Source organism: Panthera leo, chromosome E3, assembly GCF_018350215.1.
Source record: "Panthera leo isolate Ple1 chromosome E3, P.leo_Ple1_pat1.1, whole genome shotgun sequence".
NCBI lineage: Eukaryota > Metazoa > Chordata > Mammalia > Carnivora > Felidae > Panthera > Panthera leo.
The window spans coordinates 38,693,969-38,699,968 of NC_056694.1; positions in this window are offsets into that span (position 1 = coordinate 38,693,969).

Below are 6,000 nucleotides of genomic sequence, written 5' to 3' on the forward strand. Positions count from 1 at the left end.
AGAACTCAGAGAAACAAGCTTACCAGTTTATTACATAGTAAAAGCTATGACAAAGGAGACAGATAAAGAGCCATAAAGTGATACATACATCAGGTGAGGTCTGGGAGGGTCCTGAGCTCTGGAGCTTCTGCTCTCTGGAGCTGGGGGGTCCCACCCTCCCAGCCTGGAGATGTTACCAACCCGGAAGTGCTCCAAACCCCATACTTTGGGGAGTTTCATGGAGACTTTTCACACGGGCACGATCAATTTATAACTCAGTCTCCAGTCCCTCTCCCGCTCCTGGATGATGGGGGATGGGGTTGAAATTTCCAAGCTTCTAATCATGGGCTGGTCTTTTAGCCTATCTAGGAGCTACCAAGGGGGCTCACCAAGAGTCTCCTTATTAGAATGAAAGGCATTCCTGGGGTGTGTGGGTGGCTCAGTAGGTTAACTGTCTGACTTCCGCTCAGGTCACGGTCTCTCCGTTTGTGAGTTTGAGCCCCGCATCAGGCTCTGCACTGACATCTCAGAGCCTGGAGCCTGCTTTGGATTCGGTCTCTCTCTCTCTCTCTCTCTCTCTCTGTCCTTCTCCCACCTGTGCTCTATCAAAAGTAAATAAATAAACATTGATTTTTTTTTTTTTTTTAAATGAGGAACAAAAGACACTCCTATCACCCAGGAAATTCCAAGGGATTTAGGAGCTCTGTGCCAGGACCCAGGGCCCGCCTCCAAAATATGTGATTTTCTTCTATTATTTCACACCCCACCCCCTGGTCTCTGGCCACGGGGTCCCTTGCAGCAAAATGATAATACAGCCCAGGAACTGGCACATTACTAATGTCCCAGGAAGTCATTAATAATCATCCCGGTCGATCATTGTATCGCATGAAAATGTCTCATGCTGAGGCCGCTGAGGTTTGCAGGCCTTCCATTCGATCTTGTCACTTGTCAGGGCGCAAAAGCTGGGGTGATCTCAGCAAACACTTGGCGTCTGGCGGGATCGAGCCAAGAGACAACATCATCTTGCTCTGAAGCTCTTTTGAGGCCTTCATGTGATCCTAGGTTTCCCTTAGGACCTAACTCCTGTGTTCATGACTTTGCCCGTGGCTGCCAGTGTTCCTTTTCTCCATTTAGACCCAATCGCTTCTGCCTTTGGAAGGAACGTTAGGCTGGTCTACACTGCAGGCAGCAGTACTGGCCTGGCAAGTGCTTCCCCTGGGTCCACCGCCATCCCCGTAGGGTGAGCAAGGTGACACAGGTGCAGAACCGGGGGGCTCGTGTTAGCACAGGCAGTGCGCCTGCCTTTAGTGTCGTCAGATGGGGTACAGGCGCATCCTGCCGTCAGGCCCCTCGGAATTCTGACACCAAATGTAAAACACAATTGCAGTTTCTTGTTTGGGAGCCCTTGCTGTTTTAGGCACCTGGTCTTATGACGGCTGCACCAGGGAGAAACAAAACAGCAGGTGACATGTTGTGGGGACACTAGCACCTTCCCCACCCCCTTCCCCAGGCCCAGGAGAAAACCAGAGAAATCTACCCAGAGAGGACACTCCTTTACCCATGGTGTGTGTGAGCCGGCCCTTCCAGCCTTTATATCCCCCCCCCCTTTTGTTTTATTTTATTTCTTTAATGTTTATTTATTTTTGAGAGAGACATCACAAGCGGGGGAGGGGCAGAGAGGACAGAGAGAGGGGGACAGAGGATCCGAAGGGGGCTCTGTGCCGACAGCAGAGCCCGAGGCGGGCCTCGAACTCCCGAACTGTGAGATCATGGCCTGAGCCGGAGTCGGACGCGTTAACGGGCTGAGCTGTCCGGGTGCCCCTAGGGCCCCCTGTTTTAGACAACCAACGTTTTCATCGCCCGTTCCAAGTCTCTATCAGACTAGTCTCGGAGGAGGATAGCTGTCTGCCCCTTGTTGGACATCATGGGCTGTAAACGGCGGTCCTTGGTCCGCAGAAATGACGCTTGGCTGTGCACTCTTCTCTCTCCTGAGCCCTCTGAGCGTTTGCATCCGGCACTGGGTCAGCAGAGCCCGGTCCAGAGTCACGGTGCCTTCCCGGCAGGACCCATCTGTAGCCTCCAGGATTCCCAGCATCGGTGTGACTCTGGCAGGCATGCAGGGGACCTTCCCACCGGGAGTCTGCCACCCGGCCATCCGTACCCTCGGCCTCTTGCTGCCAGACAGAACGGCTCCCACCGGCATTTGGGGCCTTCGAGGCCACGAGAGGACGGTGTGCGGACTCGGCCCGTTTCGTGGCCCCAGGTGGCCCCTTCCAGCGCACGGGGTAACTGCTTGTTGACCGCGGTCACCTTCCCCACCTGGAAGGCGGCTCTTCTGACGGGCACCAGCATGTCCCATTTTGTTTAATGTGCCCCTCGACTCCCGCAGGGGTTTCCCCAGGACTGAGCCCCCGCGTGGGTCGGGCTTCCACTGCCCTCCTGCCTATGCGTCAGTAGAAACCAAAACAGAAGGGCCTTTACCACTGTTCAAGGCTTCCTTCACAGCTGGAGAAACGGCTCGCAGTTCAGCCCACGGAACTGATTTGTTTGGACCTTCTTTGATCGGAGCGGCGGCCTTCCAAACAGGATGTCGTCCGTTCGCTTTGGAAGTGCCATCCGCGGAGCAAGCGGCCCTTGTTGGCCAGTGGAGAGCGGTCGACGGGGACAGATCAAGAGACAGCAGCACCCAGCATCTCCCGAGGCTCTTCGGGAGTCAGCCTCGGGAAAGAGGCTCCGTGCTCAGAGCTGTCCCCTCGCGTTTCCCAGGCAGCTGGGGGTCTGTGTAACCCACTCTTGTCTAACCCTGGCACCCTTCTGGGCACTTCATCCCCATTCGAGTGTTTTCCGGACGTTCGCCAGGACAACACGGGCGTAACAGATCGTTGTGAGTCCTTCCCTCCCCGGGGTGGCTTCGACTGATGTCGGGGAGCAAGGTAGTAGGCGCCCCTCGTATGGAAGTTCTCCAGGCCAAAGCCCCAGGGGTCGTCGCTGGGGTGGGGGAGGCGCTCACAGGCTTTTGCGTAGAGCCTAGAATCTGTCCCCACCCGCGCTCCCGCGTCCCCTCCACACTGCGCTGGCTCTGCGTTCCCACACGCCTCGATGGCTTCTGCTTTGCATTATTAGGTAGAGGAAACATCCCCTAGTCAGACACAGTGTCCGTCCCCGTCCCCAGAATACGATCTGGTAGAAGAGATCAACCACCTCCCACGACGCCCTTCCCAACAGGCCCATTCTCCTGCTTTGGCCCTCGTTCCGTCCACCCTTACGTTCCCGTCAACCTCCATTCACGACTTGATCCACAGGTTTTGGTCTCGCAACACTAAGCAGGGGGAACGTTTCCCAGTGTGACGTAATACCCATTTGCATGAAACATTAGGCAAAGGAGACACAGCCTCTTTCCATCACGCCTGCCCACATGTCCCAGCGTCCACAATCTGGCCCACGCTTACATTTCTACCTTCCGCCTGACTGTGGCCCAACTCAGGGCTTCACCGATGGGCTTTGGTCCCGTGGTGCGTGGGGCTCCTAGGTCAAGGAGTCCGGGGAACTTGTCTTCTCCAGCCCTGATCATTCATGCCAAAGGCCTTGGATCAGGTAAGATTCTGGAAAGACGGTGGAGTAGGCAGCACTGGGAATGGTCTCCCCACAAGGACGCTGATAGAATCCGTCCAAAGGAACTGTTTTGGAATTCCAAAATCCTGTTGGAGACTTAGGGCTTGCAGGAGAGGTTCTGGAAAGTAAACCACCACCAAGTTCAGCTCCTAGCACAGTCGCAAGCCTCGCAGCAGCTTGCCCGAACCAGGTGGGGGCGGTAATGACCCTGCCCTCCAAGAATCAGGAATCTCATCACAGGGGCGCAAAGAAGTGGGCGGCCACTGCTGTCCCCGCCCCCCCCACTGTGGCACATCTCCCCGTCTCTCTGGCTGAGGTGACTTCCAGGGGATTCGAAGGGCGGGTTCTCCTATCCCCTCTTCATTTTCCACTTTCCCGTTTTTGCAGGAGCCAGACACTAAAGACTAGAAAACAATTGCATATAATAGAAACCGAGAATAGAGTAGAATGTTGGTTACCAGGGGCTGGGCTGCAAAGGAACGGGGGAGATGTTTTTTAAGGTCACAAATTTGTAAGTAGTACATACATAAGTCCCGAAGTTCTAAAGCCCAGGGCAGGAATATAGTCAACAATCCTGTATTATAAACTTCAAAATTAAAAAAAAAAAAATTAGTCTCTATCAAACCAGAGAGAGACCCAAAAACCAGATAATCCAGTGAAGAGATGGGGGAAAAAAGCATGAACAGACACTTCTCCAAAGAAGACATCCAGCTGGCCAACCGACACATGAAAAAATGCTCGACATCACTCATCATCAGGGAAAGACAAATCAAAACCACCATGAGATAGCGCCTCACACCTGTCAGAATGGCTCACGTGAACGACTCAGGCAACAAGAGACGTTGGCGAGGATGCGGAGAGAGAGGATCTCCTTTGCATTGTTGGAGGGAACGCAAGCTGGTGCAGCCACGCTGGAAAACAGGATGGAGGTTCCTCGAAAAAAATAGAACTACCCTTCGACCCAGCAATTGCACTACTAGGTAATTCATCCAAGGGATACAGGTGTGCTGTTTCGAAGGGGCACACGCACCCCAATATTTATAGCAGCACTATCAACAACGGCCAAAGTCTGGAAAGAGCCCAAATGTCCATCGATGGATGAATGGATAAAGGAGATGGGGTCTATATATACAATGGAGCATTACTCGGCGATCAAAAAGAATGAAATGTTGCCATTTGCAACTACGTGGACGGAACTGGAGGGTATTATGCGAAGTGAAATTAGTCAGAGAAAGACAAATATCATAGGACTTCATTCCTATGAGGACTTTAAGAGACAAAACAGATGAACATAGGGGAAGGGAAACAAAAAGAATATCAAAACAGGGAGGGAGACAAAACAGAAGAGACTCTTAAATATGGAGAACAAACAGAGGGTTGCTGGAGGGGGTGTGGGAGGGGGGGATGGGCTAAATGGGGAAGGGGCATCAAGGAATCTGAAATCACCGTTGCACTATATGCTAAGTAACTTGGATGTAAAACTTTAAAAATTAATTAATTAATTTAAAAAATTAGTCTCAAAAATAAAGAAACATTAAAAAAAAACCCAAAAACTAGAGGCGCCCGGGTGGCTCAGTTGGTTGAGCGTCCGACCCTTTGGCTCAGGTCGTGATCACAGGGTTGTGGGATCGAGCCCTGCATTGGACTCCATGCTGAGCGTGGAGCCTGATTAAGATTGTCTCTCTCTCTCCCTCTCCCTCCGCCCCTCTACCCACTTGTGGGCTCTGTCTCTCTAAAAAAGTTTAAACAAACAAACAGAACCCCCACACCCCAAAAATCACAATACAACAAAACAATTATATACACAGGGCAAGTGAGAAAGTCAGTGCCCATGTCCAAGAAAGGGGTCAGACAAGACCTGGGGAGACAGGAAGTTTACCCCCCCCCCCAAAAGCTGCTCCCGCACAGAGACCCACAGAGACCGCCCACAGCATTCACAAAAACAAAAGTACAATCAACAAACACAATAATAAATCGGAAGGGAGAATCTGGTTTCCAGAGCTAGGCCATTATTAGACTCAAATGTCTAGTGTCCCACGAAAGATCCCAAGGCCGGCCGGCTGGCTCGGTCGGTAGAACGCGACACGCTTGATCTCAGGGTCGTGAGGCCAAGCCCCATGCTGGGCACCGGGCATAGAGATTGCCTAAAAAATAAATAAATGAGTCACAAGGCATACAAGGCAAAGGGAGGTATGGCCCACTCAAAGGAAAAAAGATATAAATCAACAGAAAGTGCGCCTGAAAAGGACTGAATGGCAGAGAAACGCTCTCAGATTCTAATTCTGGGAGGCGCTCGGTGTCGTCGAAACCACAGAGACAGAAAGCAGGTGGTGGATGCCAGGGGCCGAGGCACAGGAAGTGCGGAGTCAATGTGTAACGGGCACAGAGGCTCGGTTTGAGATGAGAAGG